Here is a 22754-nt window from a genome sequence, read left to right on the forward strand (position 1 = left end):
ACATGTTTAAAAGAGTCCCCATCTTCCCTGGCTATTCCATTAGTGAATTCTCCATGAAGCTCTTACTGACTTATCATGGTGACTTCACTGGCCGTTTCTCAATACTTCTGGATCTCTGCTCAGTCATCTTTCACCTTTTCCTTCATCTCCCTTGCCTTTACCCAGTTTCACCTCCTCATCTTGATGCTGTTAATTGGCCGGCTAATTCATAAGAGTTTCCCCAAACCAAAGAGAAGACAGATAAAAGAATTTAGTCACAGAGTATTTATGATTTTCAGATATAATGTCAATCAAATAGAACATGATTTTAAATATCTTCTGGGCCCAAACCCTGAGCTGAGTATAGTGACAATTCAGAAGAAATTAGTTCTACCCTTGGGTAATTTAAAAGTTAATTATTCTTAGAGGATTATTCATTCATTCACTTATTCACCATATGTTTGCTAAACATCTGTTATGTCCCAGGCACTTGAGATACATCAATGAACAAAACAGGCCGAGATTCCTGACCTCATGGAGTTTACAGTTTAGGGTAGATGAGTAAGGAAATAGATAAATAATAAGCATAAATAATAGATTCTGTAGTTGTAGTTGTAAATAAGTATTGTGGAAGGAATTAGAAAGCAGAAGAAGGGAAAGGGATTGGAGAGTATGGTGATTTGGGAGGACAGGTTGCAGTATTAAATACTGTAGTCAGAGTAGGCCTGATTGAGGTGAGAGACGACAGTGCCTTGAGGGAGATGAAATAGGCGGATATCTGAGAGAATAGCTTTGCAGGCATTGGGAGAGCCATGGTTTATCATTTAAAATTTACTGGCATTTTTAAATTTAGTAACTAACATAGATTCCTTTAGTCTTATTTTTCATAAGTAGAAACTCATTGTACCAACTGAGTGTCAATCCTGGCTTAAAGTGGCTTTCATTTGAGGCAGATTTTTGACAGAAGCCATTGTGTTTGTTTTACAGATGGGAAAAGCAAGCCACAGAAAAGAAATGGGAACTAACTAGGGTGTGGGAGAAGGATAAAGAGAAGTTGACTAATGGCTACAAATACATGGTTTGATAGAAGAAATAAGACCTAGTGTTCAACATATCAGTAGAGTGACTATATATGAAACATATAGCCTGAAGATCTGAAATACAAGCCTAGATCACTTTTTAGTGGCCAGAACCACACTGTACTTTCTTTGAATGCCCTGCAAATTATTAGGGATGTTTTCTTGGAGGTCAGAGTGCCCATCTGGAAGGTTTCTAGGGCTAATGATAGGAGTCTGCTTGTGATCATCTCTGCTGCCCCCAGGGGGCATGAGGAGGCAGCCCTCCTTCCTGCATTTTCTAGTTGCCTTGGCCAGATTCTAGAGAGCAACACATCTGCTTGGGCTCAACTGGGGGAGGGGCAGCAGAGATAGGACTTGCAAGTAGCAGGGCCAGCACCTAGAAGCAATTAAGAAAGAATGGAGTATAGTCCTTAAACAAGCTCAATCCACTTTCTCCAGGCCCTGGAAAATACGAATGCCAGCAGATAAATTCACCTAATTTCCATCTGTGGATACCTAGTGGAGCCTTAACATTAAAAGCTTATTAAAACATTTATGTAGTATTTGAAATTTCCAAATCCCTTTACAATTGTTTATTGGCTACTTAATCTCTGCAGCTTCCCTGAGAAGTAAGTTGATACTTTCATCCCCATTTTGGAGATTAGACACAAAAAGGTTAAGTGACTTACCCAAGGCTGTACTGTGAGTCAGGTCCCCAGTAACTTCATGGTACATGGACCCGTCTTCAACTGTGTCTCCACCAGCACAAATCACTTAACCAATCTGAGCCTTAGTTTTTCATAAATACATAGGATACTAATGATCTTTGTACTACCAATTACAAAAAAAGATTGTGAAAATAAAATGAGGCAAACTGAAAGTGCTATAATGATAGTTATAATTAGGTAATGGATTAAGGCAGAAGGATGCTACAGCCTCATTATTTCATATTTAGGGAGTGCTACTTGTTTGAGGCCAGAGCAGAAAAAAATGAAAAGAGAAAACCTATGGCTGACCCTCTAACAACACTCATTCCTTCCTCCTCCTGTTTGACTTAGCTTAGGTTAGATAGAGTAGAGAAGAGAAGGAAAACAAAGAATAATAAACTAAATATTTAAAGAGTGAGGAATGCTAGGAGGAGAAAAAATGAAAGAGGTAAAATTGTGAGTCTTCAAGACTAGAATGACAATACTATAAACTGCTAATCTTGGCATAAGACTTATTGTATGAACTCAAGCAGTACTGCAACATGGAGAGAGGGGCTTAAAATTTGAGAGCAGAGAAGTCTTTAGTAGCTGGATTCTGCTGTCCAAACCATTGGTCTGTGTCCCAGATCTGGTAATGATCATTCAAGATCATACAGTCCTGCCCTCTTCCCCCTCCTCCTTCCCCCTTACTCCCTCTTGCCACTGTCTGAGCCAAGCTTTAGAAAATGAGACCAGTAACGGTTATCAGTGTTCACACACGGCTAGGCACTTAATGATTGCAATCGATGTTCCCTTCAGCCTTCTCTTCTCTGGTCTTAGGAATCCCAGACCAATCCTTTATTTCAGTATTATCACTATGGAATGCCAGTGCCTCTTGTCACCCATAGAAAGCAAGGCCCCCTGATACAAACAACCACAGGTACGATTAAGTTACTAAGACATTGGTTGTTATTTTCATTCTCTCCATTTTTTTTTCCTTCGTTCCTTTTTTTTTTTTTTTTTTTTTAAGAAATGGCATATTGGCCAGGCGTGGTGGCTCATGCCTATAATCCCAGCACTTTGGGAGGCCAAGGTGGGCAGATCACGAGTTTCATCATGGCCAATTGATGAAACCCCGTCTCTACTAAACATACAAAAATTAGTTGGGCATGGTGGCACGTGCCTGTAATCCCAACTACTCATGAGGCTGAGGCAGGAGAATTGCTTGAACCAGGGAGTCAGAGGTTGCAGTGAGCCGAGATCGCCACTGCACTCCAGCCTGGCAACAGAACGAGACTCTGTCTCAAAAAACAAACAAAAAAAAGAGATGGCATATTAAGAGTAGAGCTGACGGATCAAGGCGATATAAAAACTGGAGCAAGCAATGAGGGATAAATGCAAAGAAGAGGTTCTGGGAACAAATGAAAACTTAGCAATGTAAGGAACAGTGTCAGAAGACAGTGAAGAAATAAATCATTACTAATCAGGTTAAGTTGGTTAATTAAAGTGATTAGTAATTGTTATAAATACATACATATACATATGCACACATGCACACACACACATATTATGTTCTGGGACCCTTATTGAGTGGCCTCTTTATTCTAAGTTGAGTCCCTAGAAGTTAAGACAGGATCAAAGAATTCATGAATATGCATAAATGCTAAACTGTAAATGACTTTATGCTTAGGATTAAAGTTTTCTAGCTACTAGAATAGGAAGCAACCTGAAAAATTCACCTTGCTGATGACTTGAACACTAAGTTGCCACTTTGCAGCCTTACTGTGCACATCCACAAATGCATTTATGAGGTATAGTTGACAAAAGGCAAGTATGTAAATTGTTTTCCTCTGAGTGGGCATTGACTTATAAACCGGCAAAACCTCCTCCCTTCATCTCCCGTAATAGCATGCGTTCTCCTTATTCCAAAGAGCCCTTCAGTGATCTGGAACAAGTTACTTAACCTCTGTGGCCTTATTCTTTTCATCCATAAAGTGGGTTTACTAATAAACCCTGCCACCTTTAATTATCTTGTTTGAATATAATTAAAATAATATATAAAAATGCTTAGCATAGTGTCTGGTACATAATGACCATATTAGTGCTATTACTTACTAAATGCTTATATGCTAGGTCCTGTCCAAGTTGAGGCACAAAGAAAATAAAGCATAATCAAGGAGACTTCAAGATGCTTATCATCTTTTCCATTCCTGGAAGTTCCTAACTAAAAATGCCAGATATCAGTCCTTTGAAGCAGACCCCAAGAAGGAAGCCCTCAGTCATCCATATTCATGCTGTGATTGTCTTTTATCATTTTCCCTGACCTCCACTCTTGTGTCTGGCCCTCTGAAGGTAAATTCATCCTCTCCTACCTTGAACAAGGAGGGCCCCTGTTTTGTAAGACCATGTCTTGGCCATTAGACCAGAAGCTCCCCAATGGGGGAGTTTTTCTTTCTTACTTTGTTGGCAGGCACTTGGCACATAATGAGTCTTGCACACAGTGAGTGCTCTGAATGTACCTTTTTTAAAATACTAGCTTCTTTTTGTAGCTGAGGGACTCTGTGTAGCAGAGGTAGTTAATACCCTGATTCTGTGTGCCACTGAGTTTAGAAGTCTGACTTGGGTATCTGTGCTCTACCAACTCAGAATATCCTGTTTCTTGACCCTCCTTTTTCAAGTACAATGGAGAGAAAGTAGCTAAGAGGGAGGGATTGTGAGGTTTAGGTACCAGAATTGCATGATGTTTTTTAACCTCCAACTTCTCCTGACCTGTGAATATCGGTATTATCAGGGCTGGTCTGCAATGGGAAAGTAAGGAATAATAGTGGTATTCTATGGGAAACACACAGTGTAAACCTTTAGTTCACAAAATTGGGCTACAAAATAGGAGAGGGGAGAATACCTTGGTTCAGGCTACCTTCTTCTCTTACCTTGGTTACTATACTTTTTTTTTTTTTGATATGGAGTCGCCCAGGCTGGATGGAGTGCAGTGGTGTGATCTCGGCTCACTGCAACCTCCGCCTCCCAGGTTCAAGCAATTCTCCTGCCTCAGCCTCCCAAGTAGCTCTCCCTCCCCTTGCACCCCTGCCCCCAACAGGCCCCGGTGTGTTCTGTTCCCCTCCCTGTGTCCATGTGTTCTCATTGTTCAGGTCCCACTTATGAATGAGAACATGTGGTTTTTGGTTTTCTGTTCCTGTGTTAGTTTGCTGAGAATGATGGCTTCCAGCTTCACCCGTGTCCCTGCAAAGGACATGATCTCATTCCTTTTTATGACTGCACAGTATTCCATGGTGTATATGTACCACATTTTCTTTATCCAGTCTATCACTGATGGGCATTTGGGTTGGTTCCATGTCTTTGCTATTGGAATAGTGCGCTGCAATAAACATACGTGTGCATGTATCTTTATAGAAGAATGATTTATATTGCTTTGGGTATATACTCAGTAATGGGATTACTGGGTCAAATGGTATTTCTGGTTCTAGATCCTTAACGAATGGTCACACTGTCTTCCACAATGGTTGAACTAATTTACATTCCCACCAACAGTGTGAAAGTGTTCCTATTTCTCCACATCCTCTCCAGCATCTGTTGTTTTGACTTTTTAATAATTGCCATGCTGACTGGTGTGAGATGGTATATCATTGTGGTTTTAATTTGCATTTCTCTAATGATCAGTGACGAACTTTTTTTCGTATGTTTGTCAGACGCATAAATGTCTTCTTTTGAGAAGTGTCTATTCATGTCCTTTGCCCAAAAAGTAGACATTCTTGTTTTAAGTCTTCTCTTTGTGCTTCGTCTCACAGTGTCTCTACCCCAGAAGTTTAGTGTTGGCATTGATTATTCATTGCTTGCTAGTTTGGTTTTGAGGGGTAGAAGTGTTCATATTTTCCATTCTCGGTGATCCTTTTCCTACCTAAGTAGTAAGGGACCTCTAAGGATCTGGACTCAGTTCCTTTTTCTGTCTTTCTCCCATTGATACAAGGGTTTTTTGTTTTGGTTTGTTTTTTATTCCATTCACCACAGCTGCACTGGGTCTTCCCTTGTGCCCTGAAGGCAATAGGGTTTGCTGCCCTTTCTTTCCTCAGCAGCCTACAGCTTTTGCAATGGAGAAAGGATATAAGCACCTAAGGCTGAGCTTTGTTCCTTTCCTGCAGTGACTACTATACATCTCCTCAAAGCCTCCAGAAGGAGGCCTTTTCTGGTCTCCTTCCCGTTTCCAATCTCTTATGAACAATGAAGTCTATAAAGAAGTCTCCTAACGGGTGCAAATTTCTCATGTATGTTGATCCCAAAGGTTCTGTACTCATGCTATGCGCTCAGCTTTTAGTTGTTAACAATTTTAGCTGGCTTCTTTCAGCTTGCTTGGCACCCATCATCTGTCCCAGGTAAGCAAAAGCTCATGTCCCCTGTCTGTTTGAAGGTGCCTGTCTTCCTTTAGATTTCAGTCTAGTTGGTTCTGCAACCAACTTCCTATGAAGTTTTTACTCTGATTTCCTTGGTCATTTGAGGGTGGTGATCATAACGATTTCTTTCTTGGAAGTTAGGTTTAGGTAATAAGCGTTGTGTGAAATAAGGGAGTGAGACAGTTTGGTGAGATAATGTGAAGGAGAAGATCCATCTGCTTTGGCCTTTTGGTTACTGGGTGATGCTAGAGTGATAAATTAGAGATGCCTTGAAACTTGTGCCTAGTCCAGGGCAATCCCAGAATGAAACATAATTTCTCCTCCGTAACATCCTACCTCAAAGGAGAACCAAGAAACAGTAAGACTTACTGATTTGGATATCCATCCCTTCTTCTGGTGTTCAGCCTGCCAAGAGAAGTGTCCCTTAAGTAGGCAAGTGGAAAGATGGGATTATTTGGCCCTCTCACCATTCAGCAAGAGAAGAGGTGTGATGTCCCCATGAGTAGCTCTTGCTCCCCATTTCCAATATAAGCCAGACTCTTATGATTAATGAGAGAGGGCATTCACTTGTGCTTTTGAAAGGTGGATCATTGTGAAAAAGCCCAACCCTCTTTGCTGCATTTCCTCCCTAAAAGCAGTCAGTCTTGACAGAAACTATGCGAGTCATCCTGTCTCCCATTAACAATGACCTCAACTGTTTGTTTTAAAGAGTTCACAACCCCAAAGCAAAATTTTTGCATGCAAAAACATAGCATCAACCTTTTGGAAAAGCTTCCCCTGAGTTCTCAGCTTTTGTTTCTGTTCATAAAATCAAATTAATCTTTTTATGGTAGGTGGGAATCTCCCATCAATGGCATTGATCTGGTCTTAAAGAAAGAAGCCTGCAAGTGGCCATCTCCTCACATACCTGATTCATTCTAACTGCAGATCAACTGATAAGTGGAAAGTATGGGCAGCACAAAGGAAATAGAAGAAATGATTCCACAGAAACGTGGTAGATTGGCTGGGGAATCCTAGCCAAAAGAGACACTGAAAAGGGGCTTGGGTTACCACAATCATGTGTGATAATAAGTAATCTTTTTTTTTTTTTTTTTTTTGACGAGTCTCACTCAGTCGCCCAGGCCAGAGTGCAGTGGCCCAATCTCGGCTCACTGCAAGCTCCACCTCCTGGGTTCACGCCATTCTCCTGCCTCAGCCTCCTGAATAGCTGGGACTACAGGCGCCTGCCACCACGCCCAGCTAATTTTGTTTTTGTATTTTGAGTAGAGATGGGGTTTCACCATGTTAGCCAGGATGGTCTCGGTCTCCTAACCTCATGATCCGCCCGCCTCAGCTTCCCAAAGTGCTGGGATTACAGGCATGAGCCACCGTGCATGGCTGATAAGAAGTAATCTTAAGGGAGGGTACTTAGTACATCCTGTGGTCCAGGCACCAGTCACAGTTTTCAATAATATCAGATGACAATATGAACAGAAATGATGTATTCTTGACTTTAGTTTTCCACAGCAGGAATGGGCTTTATGGGGTGGTGGGCAAAACAGCATCAATGGAGCTGATTCTTAAACAAGGAGCACCTTCTTAAACAAGAAGAGTTTCTGTTCCAAGAGCTACCAGCCTACAGAGGAAAAACCAATTTTCCCTTGTTTTAGTCCATTCGGGCTGCTATAACAAAATATCATAAACTGGGTAGCCTAGAAACAACAGAAATTTACTTCTCACAGTTGTGAGAAGTCCAGGATCAAGGCAGATTCCGTGTCCGGTGAGGGTACACTTTCTGGCATGGAAACTTCTTGCTGTGTCCTCGCATGATGGAAGGGGTAAGAGGTTTCTCTCAGGTCTCTTTTATGGGGGCACTAATTCCATTGATGAGGGTTCTGCTCTCATGACCTAATCACTTCTCAAAGGTCCCATGTCCTAATACTATCACCTTGGAGCTAGGATTTCATCATAAGAATTTTGGGGAGATGCACTTATTTAGATCATAGCACACCTTGAAGGTTCCCTATCAGGAAGTCCCATCCTGAAGTTCTAACAAGAGTCACTGTAGAGATTCTAAGGCAATTCATTCCTCCATTTTCTCCATGTCCAGTGGATTGTTAAATCCAGAAAGGTGAAGTTGATACCACAAATTGCCTCTGCCTAAGTTTACAAAACAGATGGCTGTCTCTCCTTTTCCTAGAATTTCTCTAGGAGGAATATTTCCACCTGTTTATTTTTTATTACATTAACAAGATAACCCCAAACTTAGTGACTTTAAATAACAACCATTTTATTTGTTCATTATTCTGTGGGTCAGGAATTTGGCCACGGCTCAGCTGGGCAGTTTTCCGTCGTATTATCTAGCATCTCTCATGAGGCTGCAATCGGTTGGTTGCTGGGGCTTAAATACCAGGATGGCTTCACTCACAAGTCTGGTGCCTTGGCAGGGTTGGCTGGGAGGCTGAGACCTCTCTTTACCTCTCCAGATGGCTAGCTTAACCTTCTTTATTTGGCAACTGGATTTCAAGAGTCAGCATTCCAAATGGTGAAGCAGAAGCTAGTAGTATCTGTTAAGGCCCAGCCTCAGAAGGTCTATAGCATCACTTTTATCATATTCTCTTGAGGAAATCAAGTCCTAAAGCTAGCCCAGATTCAGAGGGAAGATAATAGGCTCTACCTCTTGATGGGAAAGTGACAGTGTTATTTTGCAAAACAGCACATGGGATGGGAGTTACTGTTGCAGCCATCTTTCGAAACACACTCTACTATACCACCTAAGGTTCCCCTTCAAGTGCCTCTTATACTGCTATAGTAAGTACTGTTTTGTATTTAACCTAAGCATCATGTACTACAATTGGTATTCAAGTTTTTTTGTTCACTTTATAGTGGAGATAGAGAACATAAGAGTTGTCACTCTCCATACATTCCTGAAAGGCTGATTATCATTGGCTCGAGCTCTGCTTCTCTTACATAAGATAGAAGTTGTGAGGAAAAACCTGGAAGGAGACAAGCTGCAAATTCTTGGTCCATTTCCCCCATTATTGTCTAAGTCAAATGCATTTTTATTAAGTTAAAGGTGTTTTATTATGCACTCAGGGATTTTCAGTTCAGTTAATATGCTTGATACTGACATTTAATTTTTTTATTGCTTTGTTCTTTTATCCCTTCTCAGTACCAGCAACTCCAAGTCCTCTTTTATAGGGCTATTATTTTCTAGGGGTATTCTGTTCCTATGTGTGTTGGAAACTCAGATTTATCTCTATGATATGTTAGTAATTAACGCAAATCTCTACAAGTCATAAAACAGCCTGCCCTGCCCCAAGAAACTAGAATTGTGGAGTGAATTAAGAGCTGAATCAGGCTGTTGGTAGCTGGTGGATACCATTATACCCTTTGAAAACAATGTTTTTGCTCATTACATCTAGACATCCCCCAAGGGCAAAATGATACCTTCCTACAGAGACACGCACCAACTAGGCCTAGGGCAGACCCTGTCAACCACCTTTAGAAACAGCACTCATTTTGATACACCATTCTTAGGGCAAAGGGAGAAATGCCCTCTGCATATTCCAAAGCAATGGGGCCTCTTTTTTTTTCCACTTCGGCACACTTAAGGGATTCCACACACTCCCATCTGTGTCAGAGGCTCATGGCTCATTAGAGCAGTGAGTTTTTGGGAGAGCTATGTGGTTTGGAAAAAGTCCACCATTGAGAATCACTGGGATAAACTTTAAGCAGCATAAGATAACACTGGGTAACTGAAAAAGTCAAACCAAAGCAACAGGTAAACCAAATTGATATACAGCCTCCTAAATCCTTCATATAGTTTCTAAGATTGACAAAAACAAATATACTTTTATCTAAAATCACAGTGGTTTCATAGCAATCTAAGATTATGCTACCTGACCACATATCAAATTTACCATGGGAATTAGGGAGATGTATGTTAAAAATCATTCAGAACTCTACATATCACCTTCTAGCAACCTCATTATGCATGGTGGTTCATAGGAAATCACCATAAAACCCAGCTTATGGTGGGTGTGGCATAATGTTCCATCTTAAGCAAGGACAAAGTTTTGTTTCTGTTATGGCTTCACGTTGTCTTGGGTACATGGAGGCATTCATTAAATGGTGAGTGAGTAAAGGTGCATGTGCAGAAAAAACAGGGCCCAGCCTTAGTCCTGAGCTTATACCAAACTTCTCCCAAGGCTTTCCTTTGCCTGACAGTATAGCTCTAGCAGAAGAAGAGGGCCCATTTTCTCACCTCAGTCTCTCATTGGAGAATACGGAACATTTATTAATAGAAAGTAAGTTTCAGAACTGGAAAAGGGCCCTTGGAAATCAATTAGTTCAAAAACCTCATTTTATTGGAGAAATTGGGTCCAGAAATATTATGACTTTCTAGGCTCACCTGTCAGTACGTCACTAACTGAGTCTCTGCAAGGGCACATGGAAACCGGTCCACTGAGGAATGAGTCTTACAGGTTGCAGGCGCCCAGGCAGTTAGTGAAGATAGGATGCATTTCAGGTTGAGAGGGAAGGGGGTAAAATTGCTAATACTTTCCTGAATCAACCCCAGCTGGAGAAAGCTGTGGCTGCCTGGAGGGAACCGGAGGTGGTGCTTCACCTTCTACAGACAACATTTAACTCAGGCTAATCAGCACCCTAAAATAAGTGCCAAGCAAAAACATTTTGAAGAAATGCCTTTGTAAACAAGGGTTGTTCTCTTGTAACTCAGCCATAATATCCAAGATTCCACAGCCGACTGACCTTTTGGGATGTATGTGTGCTTTGCTGAGGAAACAAGGGCAAAGATTCCAAAGTTTCCACCTCACGACTGAAGACCTGTAATCCCACCTTGCTGCTGCCCACAAAAAAAACAAAGTGCAAACCAAGCTTCCACGGGCACTGTGCCTGGAGAAGTAGACACACTGACTTGTAAGATGAGGCACTATCCCTTTGGGATAGCTGCCAGAAAACTATACAACCTTCTGGATATTGTAATGACTCAGGGGCCCTTTGGGGAAGGTAGGTATCCTGGAAAACACCTGGTCCCTTAGCTCTGAAATAGATGGCAGGTCAGGAGAGGGGGCAGTTCATTATATTTATTGAGTATCTGTTGTGTCTGGTACTGTGCTAGGAAATGGGTATCCAGCTATCCAGTATGAACAAAATATTATCGTCTGCTGCTCTTCCTTCTAAACTTTCCATGGTGATCCCTACCATACTTCACATTGAGGTGTTCATTTTACTTAGGATTAATGGAAAGTTACAATATGCCATCCATAAAAATGAATTTTGATTGACTTAAATATGTGGATCTGGCTCCTTAATTAATTGTAAACTCCTTGAGGGAAGAGGTTGTATTTTCTCCTTTCTTGATAGTCCTCACAGCCTTTTGCATGACGGTAAATCAGAGAAAATACTCAATGAAGGTTGATTGAGTAGATGCCTAAAAAACAGTGTTTGGAGACAAACCAGGGGAGACTAGGGAGGATGTTGAGAGCAAGCAAAGGTTTAGGACCCAAAAGATCAGCACACCCTACACATGGCAGCTACAGATACCCACCAAAAGAAAGTCTTAGTATTTATAATTCTTTTTGAAAAACTATGCCTGCATAATCCATGTGTAGCAGCATCATTAGGTGCATCATATTTGAATGTGAAAAGCAACAACATAAAAATCTTATCACTGAGGACCAAATTTAAATACCATTAATTTTAAGAAAGAGTCTGCCTTGATGATGGTCCTTGGTAAATAAGAGTGTATTCAAATGTGCACAGTTGTATTTTCAGCACCCTAGCCTTGATTTTGACACTCTCAGGATGAGTTACAACACTAATTCTCTGATGTAGCTGTAAGCCTTTACTTAAGCAAAAAATGCTATAGTGATCAGAAATGTAACAAGAGCCCAGTTTTTAAAGGAGCTATTTATTTTTTTCTGCTATAAGCATAAGTCTGCACTGGGTCTTTGGCTGAAACACATCTAGTTTCTAATAGAATGAGATGCTCACACTTCCTATTAGCAGAGGAGGGTGCTAAGATAAAGAATTTTAGGGAAGTCTGAGCTTTGCTTCTTTAGAAACCTGAAAAAAAAATTTTTGGAGATAAGGTCTGGATCTGTTGCCCAGGCTGGAGTACAGTGGCACAATCTTGGCTCACTGCAACCTCTGCTTCCCGGGCTCGAGCCATCCTCCCACCTCAGCCTCAGAAACCTGAAAATTTAAGAAAGAAGATTTTATTGGAGTAGGATAGAAACAGCTAAGGGACTTTTACTTGTTCAGTCCTGGTAAATGCTCACAGTTAATGAAGGGAGAGACAACTAAGTAAGATTAAATACTTCTTTTTTCTTTTCTTTTCTTTTTTTTTTTTTTTTTTTTTGAGACTGAGTTTTGCTTTTTTTGCCCAGGCTGGAGTGCAATGGCGTGATCTCAGCTCACCACAACCTCTGCCTCCCGGGTTCAAGCGATTCTCCTGCCTCAGCCTCCTGAATAGCTGGGATTACAGGCATGCGCCAACACACCAGGCTAATTTTGTATTTTTAGTAGAGATGGGGTTTCTCCATGTTGGTCAGGCTGGTCTTGAACTCTCGACCTCAGGTGATCCGCCCTCCTCAGCTTCCCAAAGTGCTGGGATTACAGGCATGAGCCACTGTGCCCAGCAAGATTAAATATTTCAGACTACTTCTGGTAACAAGATTGTATCTGTAACTCCTTGCCTATGTATTCATTTGATGTAAGAGTTTCTAGAAAGTAGAGAGAAAAAGCTGTATTGTAAGGTTGAAATCCACAGAAAAGGAGTTTCTTAATACTTAGTGACATTGGAAGATTTCTAGTAAGAGAATACAAGAGAGCTCTTTGGATCTGGTGTTTTTGAGGTAAAGGGTGCAGGCACCCTGGGTTTCATTCTGAGGCAGAGGGCTGGATCTTAGATTCTAGAAAAGGGTTAAGATGAGATCTGAACTTAAAACAGAGCTACCATTTGACCCAGCGATCCCTTTACTGGGTATATACCTAAAGGAAAATAAATCATTCTACCAAAAAGGCACATGTATTTGTTTGTTCATTGCCATGCTATTCACAATAGCAAAGACATGGAATCATCCTAGGTGCCCATCAGTAGTGGACTGGATAAAGAAAATGTGGTACATATACACCATGGAATACTATGCAACCATAAAAAGGAATTAAATTATGCCCTTTGCAGCAACATGGATGCAGCTAGAGGCCATATCCTAAGCAAATTAATGCAGGAACAGAAAACCAAACACTGCATGTTCTCAATTATAAGTGGGAAAAAAACATTGAGCTCACATGGGCGTAAAGATGGGAACAACAGACACTGCAGAGTACTAGATGGGGAAGGGAGGGAGGGAAACATGGGTGGAAAAACTACCTATTGGGTACTGTGCTCCCTACCTGGGTGATGGGATCTGTACCCCAAACCTCAGCATCATGTAATATACCCACGTAACAAATCTGCACATATACCCCCTGTATCTAAAATAAAAACTGAAATTTTTTTTAAAAAGATGAGACCTGACATCTCTTTGGTTATTTTGTAATCTAATCATCACTCACTTGTCCCAGTTAGAGAGTATAAATTTGCATAGCCCATAAGTTAGGTGGTGTTTGAACCGAAAAATGAGAATATATTTGAAAACATTTTGTGAACTATAAAGCACTTTCTAAGTGCAAGTTAGCACTCTCCTTCTAAGGTGTTCCAGGGATTTTCAACTTGTTTTTATTATTTTCATTACATTTATATGATTTAGGAATAGGGCAAGGAAGCATGGTATTTTATGATAGAAAGGGATCATTGAGATGATAAACCTAAAACTTTTTGTTTAGTGAGATAGTCCCTCTAGTGTTTTGACAAATGTTCATCAAAACATCTAATACTTCCATTCAAAAACACTGTGATACCTGCTAATGGGAAAGTAAATTGATACACTATTCTGGAAAGCAGTTTATTGATGGATATCAAAAGCTTTGACCTAGAATTCTGCTTCCAGGAATTTACCATTATCATCCTCATCATCAATTATCACCATCATTGCTAACATTTGTTCAGCATTTACTCCATAAAAGGCACTGTCCTGAGTGCTTCTGCATGAATTAACTATTTCAATATGCATGCCTACCTAATTATATATGTACTATTATCTTCATTATATAAATGATGAGACTGGATTATAGAGGTTAGATGACTTGCACAAGTTCACAAAGCTGATGAGTTGCTACCTAGATCCAGAGTTGACACTTTTAACCACTGTGCTGTATTGTAACTCACACTATTCCCTAAGGAAACACTTGAAGAAATGTACAAAGATGTATATTCAAGTATTTTCATCAAGACATTGGGTAATGTAGATAAAGATTGGGGAAAAATCTCAAAATACCCATCAATAAGGGATTTGTTCAAGTTAGTATGGTATATAGCTGTTAAAAATAGATTCTGTGGAGTCTTTAAAATTGGTTACATTTATCTATATGTATTTACTTGTAAAAGATGTCTATTCTGAATTAGTGGGAAAAATCTGCTTTTGACAGTATCTATAATTTGCTCTATTTTGGTGAGAAAAAAAGTGTTAAAGGCTAGATACCAAATTGTTGACAGTCATTATGCCTAGGGAATGAGGTTTATGGATGATGGTTTCCCATCATGCTTTTCTGAATTAAATAAGTTTTTTCTGAATTTTTTTTGCAAAAAGCATATATTGTTTTTATAAAGAAATACACAATAAAACTACATTATCTTGGGGAAAAATACTAAAGAAGTAGAACTTATTCTACTTTCACACATTCACACATTTCACTCATTCTGTTTCAGCACATTCCACTAATGAACAACTCTCTTTATTATAAAGTGTATCCTTATTTAATACATCAAGAGCTTTTTGTTAGTCTCTGTGGAGTTTAGTCACAGTAGTTGAGGTCCTACCTACTGTGTGTCCCTTGCTCAAAGAGTTGACATTCTATTCTGGGAGATATGAGCATAAAACACTTGGGTTTCTCTGTATATCAACATCTAGTTTACTGACATAATCAACAGTTCAACTGTGAGGCACAAACAGTTGGAAGAATAGAAAAATATGTGATATAGTGCTTCCTGTGCACCATGAACAATAGGTACAAATGGAGTTCAGAGAAGGGATAAATCTAAGGAACTGATAGTAGTGTTCAAGGAGGTTTCCTAAAGGAGATGGGTACTTAAGCAGGGTCATGAAGGATGGTGGGAAAAGGAGGAGGACACTTTATTCAGTCGGCCTAGCATGAACTTTGGTAGATTTTCTTGATTCTATGTTTCTAAGATTCTACTCTCATATTTAAAGATGCATTGAATCAGATAGACCTGGTTTCCGATTCTGACTTCCTTGCTTAATAGCAGTGTGATTCTGAGCAGTTGCTTAAATTGTCCTGTGCCTCAATTACCTTATCTGTAAAATAGGCATGAGAAATAGTATCTTCCTCTTAGAATCACACTAATTGAGACATTTAATATATACCTGGCCCATCTGGCTCGTAATGAATGTACATTTTGTTATCCTTTTTCCCCTGTGTTTCTACCCAATAGTCTTGTCTCTCACAGAACTCACACTGAGAGGCAGGAATCCATTCTCTTTCTTCTCCAAGTCCAGGCCAGAGTTTTGAACACAGGTTTCCCCTGGGGACCAGAGATTTACTTCAGAACTCCCACGCGAAGCGTCAGTATCCCCAATATCGCCCTGACACTGGCCATTTCACTTCCTGGCTCATCTCTGTGTGTCAGAGGCAATGCCTGAGAATTTCCACAGGCCTGTTTTTTGACTCCTGGCTGATTCTTAAAAGCAGCAAGAGATCTTGCCGAGAGTCAGAGCTAAGCTAAGCCATCAGCCGCCTTCCTCATGTGGATGGACCCTGGACTTTGCTGCTTTTATGGGCAAGGCCTTGCCAACTATAGAAACAATGAGCCTCTTTAGCACCCCTGTCACTGCCATAGGGTAACCAGAGACAGAACGACTCCTTTCCAAAGGTGGCTTTGCTGGCCAGCGCCTATCACCTCAGTCTGGGCTTCCTGACCACTTTTTACAATTCTTTTGGATTAAATAGAGCACTCCCTGGCCTTTTCTGGTTATAGAGGTCTCATTGTTTCATGGTCAGCACAGGCCTTTTGCAGGCGTATCTTGGCTTTGGAATCCTAGAGGGTTTAACAAACTTTACTTCAGTGGAATATCCTTTTTTTTTTCTACTTTAAGCATAAAATAGTGAATCATAGAAATAAATGTTCTTAGGTCATCTGGTCAGTCTCCTGGGTACAGCTACAGGGTGTTTCCTTTAGAACACGGTCTAGTCTTTATCCAGTCTCTGTTTAAATGTCCCAGATGTTAGGGCTTCCTCATCTCTCATAGAAGCTCAAAGAACAAAACGAACTGTGTTTTCTTGCAGCCTTCTTTCTCCTGCCTGCTGCTCTGTCGGTTGCCTCATGCCCTCTCTCTTCCTCTCTCTCTCTCTCTGGCAAAAGTATTATTTCAGGGATACCCTTCATGAGAAGCCAGGAGCAAGGACCAGAGCAGGTTTGTGTTTCATCTGTAGACTTGCAGACTGTCTGGAAATGGGACCAGGAGCACCTCAGCTATTCCGTTGAGTTTTAGGCTTTTGCAGTCTTCTAGAGCTTTAATTTCTCTCACATGGCCAAATTTCTTTCCCCTTCTTTCTGGGACACCTATGCAATGTTTTCTCTTTTGTTCAGAGCTGTGAAAAGGAACTGTTTGTTTGACTGTGTGTTTCCCTTTTTTAACTCCCCCCACCCCAAACCCATTGCCCTCTTCCTCTCCCAAAGAAGAAGAGGAAAGCAAGGCACAATAATACTTCTGTAAATTTATGGCCACTCTGTAATGTTTAATCACAGCTACGTGACTGGGGGCTTCAGAGCAGGCATACAAGTTCAGCGCAAGGTGAATCTTGTCTGAGATAATCTGAAAGTTCATTCAGAGGTGAGGGCAGCAGCCTTTTGCAGACGGCTGAGGTTAACAGGAGGTCACCTGCTTTTTTTTTTTTCTTCTGGTCTTCTCCCCTTTAATGTGTAAACAAAGAGAAAATGTAACTTCCAATGAACTTGGCATATGTTGTGCTCACGCTAATCTTGGCCTGGCCAACTGTAAACAGTCCAATATCCTGTGGCTGAGCCTTTCCACCCATTCTCTGCCTTTTGGAGAATGTGAAGAAACACCAACAGAAAGCAGAGACTAGAACCTTGTGGAGCCAGACCCCAGGACCCCAGAGAACCTCAAGGAGCCAGAGGGCGGGGAGCTCAGGGAGAGGTGTTTGCTGTGATACATTCAGGGCCTTGCCACAACGGTGGCCTCCTATGATACTTTCTCACAATCATCAGGCAGAACACATTTTTTTGAGATCCTTCTCTACTCTACCACACAGTGCTAAACACTAAGAAGACAAAAACGGACAAGCCCTTAAGCTGCTCACAGGCTGAAAGGGGAGAGTGTCTATTATCTGACCTTAGAGATAGGAGGAAGAAGGATAGGGACTTTGCTGGTATCCAGAGAAAGCAGAAGACAGCATCAAGATAGAACTCCGTTGGAAGTTCCTTCCCATTGTAGGGCTATGCTATAGTTTCCAGCCCATTTGCAGAAAGGCCTCCAGGCCAGAGAATTCCAGAAGCTTAGAGATGCAGTGTATAATACCTTGAAGGCCCACAGCCTGAGCGTCAACAACTTACAGAAGAGCAGTGGCCACTTGATGATTTCTTACCAACTCTTATTTGCCATAATCTCAATATCTTGATGATCCAGAGCCTCTGGGCCAGTACAGACATGCATGGGGGACATACCTCTGTTGTACCTCAGCAGCCCTCTTGGGAATGTGGGAATACAATTCGTTCTCCAATATCAGGAGCAGGAATAATTGCTTAGTGAATTATTGGTGGTTAAGTATTAAATCTCGAACTAGCTTCTATAATCTCTTACTCATTTGAGGCTCATTCAGGGAATATAGACTTTTTATTCCTGTAGCCAATATAGGACCATTTTAGTTGTGTGAATTGATAATGGAAGTCCAATTGAGCAGCCAGAAAGACACAGCCTTTAGCTGTGAAATTCCCTTTGTACTGTGCTTAGTACCACTCTGTGACCAGCAAATAGAAATTCCCTTGACTATACTCGATGCTAAGTATATCACGCATACCATGGGCTCAGACATGTGTCAGGTAGAAGCACAGAAAAAGATCCTTGTTCTTAAAGAGCGTATAATCTCCCTGGGGAGACAAGACAAAAGAAATAATTCATAATTTAAGATAGGCTATGATACTACCAGTTGAAATATTGTGCCTGGGACTGATTGAAAAGGACTTCTTAAGGTTCTCTTAGAATGGGAAGGATTTAGATAGGACAAAGAGCAAAGAAGAGGCATTGTAAATCAGAACAGCAAGTGTGAAGGAGTGAAGGCAGGAATAAGTTTGCCATCTTCATTGTCATTATCATCATCATCGCCAGTATTTGCTGAACATTTGTGCCAGGCACTATGCTGAATACTCAACCAAGGCAAATATTATTTTCATTTTAGAGAGAGGTTAGCAATTTGCCCAAAGGCACAGAAGTAAGAAACGATGAACGTCGTGAACTGGCCGGCTCTTAGGCAGAATGATCTGGATTTGCCTCACCACCACTCCTCAGTGTGACTCTCAGGATTCCTAAACTCCCTACCCTCTGCCCCGGCTCAGTGCTATAAAATGTTTGTGAAATCCATAAAGGGGACAGGAGGTGGGAAAGTTTGGGGAATATTTAGCTGCTAAAGATATCTTCAAGTCAGGAATGTGACTTGTCACTAGATGAGAAGGACTAGTCAAGGAGACTGGATAAAACAAGGTGATTTTTCAATGTCACCTTAGTATCTACTTCTGAATGATTTTCTTGTAGACATGGGAGAGATCTCAGGTAAAAAGATAGGTTTTTTTCTCCCACAGCTTGCTCATGGTATAAACTGTGGGTGTTCCCCTGCAAATAATCACTGCTTATGATCTGGCCCTTGGTAAGGTCCTAGAGGGAACTCTGCTTCCACGGAACAAGCCATATGGATAAATGCTAATCTGGAGAATATCTGTCTGTCCTGGGCTCACACAGAATATGGACATGATGGTTCTGGGGTCGGGAGAAGGGAATTGTAACTTGGATGAAAGCCAGGGGCTGCTGTCTATATTACATTGAAGCAAAAGTCAGAACAACTCCTGTTGTTTTAAAGTTCACAAAGGGCAGTTTTTAGTTGCTTTTTAAAAATCTCCTTGAATAAAAATGATACCCTATGGTAATGGTGGTGTTAACTATAATAACAAGATGAAGTTTTCAAGTGCTTTCACTTACTGTATCTCCTTTCATATCCTTATTCAAGAAATTGGAGCAGGTTTTTAAAAATTCACCTGATTGAGAAACTGCCCCACAACAAGCCATATTATAGACCAGAAATGATAAATACATAGATCTAATGTTGGATCAAGGCTCCCATGCCATCAGAGACTACGACCTTATTGCTGTAGCCACACAAGAAGTTAGATTAAGCTTGTCCATATAGAATAAGGCAAGAAGTCTTTCCATCCTAGCATCTTTGAGAATGATACCAAGCTTTCCCACAACAAGGAGGTTTCTTTTTTCTCCTAGTATCTTCTTCCCATCCAACCCAAACACTGCTAGTGGGCACTTAGCTGAATTCAATAAATTCAGCAATTTATTGAAGTTCAAGGAAAATGTAAACTTGGACTCTCAATTCAGTAACTTGCAACCTCACACAATAACTATGGAAGCAGAGCCTGTTCCTCTCTACCATCCCGGGTCAGCCTCAAATACTTTTGAAAATCTTATAGAGACTTGCCGATCCATTCCCAAAGGCTTAGAAATGGGGATGTAACTCCCTAACATTACAATTCAGAGAAGAAATAGTTTGTGTTTATCTTAATTCTGGTCAGGGTAGGCATAGTGATGTCAGCTTTACTGTGCTTTCTTTATTCCTCTGCATGTTCTCTTCCAAGGAGAGATGAATTTCCTTTCAGTTAGCTCATTAAGAGTCCTTCCTGAACTAATCATCCGAGTTTTCTCTGCCACTTGCTGTGGGATCAAATTCAGGGAGTATTTAAGCTGGTTCACTAAATGGCCTGCTATTTTTTTACATCATTTCACATATATAGTGATAAAGGATGATAACCCCTTCTCACCATCATGCTGCCTGCTTTCTGGGCACAAGCAACACCCCATTCTTCTATCATCTGGAAACACAACTGTACAAATTTCCATCATGAAAAAATTGATGAATACATTGTAGTATATTTAAGTATACCTTCTATGGTGGAAAACACTATTTGGCAGTTAAATGAACTAGATTTAGATGGATCAACATGGATGGATCTTGAAAACATAAGATTGAATGAAAAAAGCAAGATGCAGAATATTATGTATAATGTCACATATGTATACCTAGTATATGGATCTTGAAAACATAAGATTGAATGAAAAAAGCAAGTTGCAGAATATTATGTATAATGCCACATATGTATACCTAGTATGTGTGTGTATATATATATATATAAACTAAAAAACAGAACATTACCATATATTATTTATCTATTAAAAGCATAAAAAGATATAGCAGATACATAACAAAATCATGATAGCAGCCTTCATCAGGAAGGTGAAAGAATGGAGAGAAGGCAGGGGGATTTCACCTTTATTTATGATGTTTTATTTTTTGAAACAAAGGGAGGATCTGAAGTAAACTGGACAAATCATTAACATTTGTTCACTGAGGTAAGATGGATTTTATATTCTCTTTTATTTTTATTTTTTAATTAAAAAACGAAACTCCCTTTCCTTCTCCTTCACCTCTCTAGGCACCTGACCTGTGTACTATTCTCAAAGATTTTGGTTCTCCTCCAGCTGATTAAATTGCATCATATATTAGAAAGAAAAGTGGATTCAAATCAGGGGCCTGTATTCCAACCACAGCCCCATTCATGGTAGCTTTGCCATAATGAATCTTTCCAGACCTCAGTTTCCTCCTCTGCAAGATGAAATAATAGTACAGTTCTCTACAATTCCTCACAGTCTATCATTTTATCAGTCCCATTTCTGCTAAATACTAAGAACTACTCTCTATACCATAGCTTCACTGCCCGGCACAGTGGCTTGTGCCTGTAATCCCAGCACTTTGGAAGGCCAAGGTAGTGGGAGAACAAAAGTTTGAGACCAGCTTTGGCAATATAGCAAAACCCTGTCTCTACCAAAAAAAATAAAAATAAAAATTATTTTAAAAAGGAATTCATTAGATTTAGAATCTTAGAGCTGGAGGGACATTAGATATCTGGTCATCAGTAAATGTGAGTTTTAGAAGGAATCCTGAGTTGCAAGGCTACTAATGACAAATCCAGGGCTACGGTACTGGTCTTCTCTCTTCTATATCGGAAGTCTAAAAATCTCTCAAGCCGGGTGCAGTGGCTCACGCTTGTAATCCCAGCACTTTGGGAGGCCAAGGTGGGCGGATCACCTGAGGTCAGGAGTTCAAGACCAGCCTGGCCAACATGGTGAAACCCCGTTTCTACTACAAATACAAAAATTAGCAGGGGGTGGTGGCACACGCTTGTAATCCCAGCTACTCGGGAGGCTGAGGCAGGAGAATCACTTGAACCCGGGAGGTGGAGGTTGCAGTGAGTTGAGATCGTGCCATTGCACTCTAGTCTGGGTGACAAGAGTGAAACTCCGTCTCAAAATAAAAATAAAAATAAAAACCTCTCAAAACCCGAAAGAATATGTCTGCAGCTACCAAAGGAAAGCAGGATGACTAATGGTATGTTTGTTAACCAAAAGACAGATAATATGGAACAAACTAAAAGGTCTAGGGTTTCAGGATGTTTTGAAAATGCCAGGCAGAATTCGGGCAAAAATTGTTTCATATAGGATGCTTGACCCCTTAGATGAGAATTCTGAGAAGTAATATTGTGACAGTTTCTGGCATGAGGACAGAAAGGAGATTGTGATAGAAAAGGAAGGGTATTCATGGTGATGGGGAGTGGCAGTGGAGAGGAAGCTATTTGTCCTACTAAGGTTTAGGTAATTTAAAACTTCACTGTTTCTTTGAGCATTAACTGCCCTTGGTCATTGAAACCTGCCACAGGCCCTTAGCCAGCCTTACCCTCTGCCTATAAAAATTCACAGTGAGTAAAGACAAAGAGAAAAATTAAGACATACCTCTTCACTTTCCCCAGCCTCCCAAATACAAACACATATTTCTGAATAGTCTTCAGCAAGTTTTGCTTCTTAGACTTGGCCAAGATTTTTAGCAAGCACTTACCTACTGGGCCTGCTTGTATGCATTGCCTTTGAGGATCCTGGAATTGAATGTGGTGCTGAACTGTAAGGTAGCCTTACCCTTTAAGTCAGCTGTCTAATAAAATCACATTGAAAATCTGAATAGAATTTCCAATCTTCCATGGTGAGTGGCTCAATATTACAGCCTAGTGGTAGTCAGAAATCACAGTGATTCACTAGCCAGCTCTGGGTGGGACTCTGTTGTTTCGTCTGATATTCACACTTATTGCACCACTCTCTCTTCATGTGGTTCCCTTAGTGAATTCTGTTGCTTCCTGGAATCTCATTGAGTTTCTG

At 40.6% G+C, this 22754-nt stretch overlaps 1 protein-coding gene across 4 annotated transcripts in view; it reads left to right on the forward strand.

Moving 5' to 3' along the window:
* The window catches only part of EXOC6B (exocyst complex component 6B), a 660637-nt gene that overhangs the window by 614859 nt on the left and 23024 nt on the right, over positions 1–22754 (forward strand).

The sequence above is a fragment of the Pongo abelii genome, chromosome 12, assembly GCF_028885655.2.
Source record: "Pongo abelii isolate AG06213 chromosome 12, NHGRI_mPonAbe1-v2.0_pri, whole genome shotgun sequence".
NCBI classification, from domain to species: Eukaryota; Metazoa; Chordata; class Mammalia; order Primates; family Hominidae; genus Pongo; species Pongo abelii.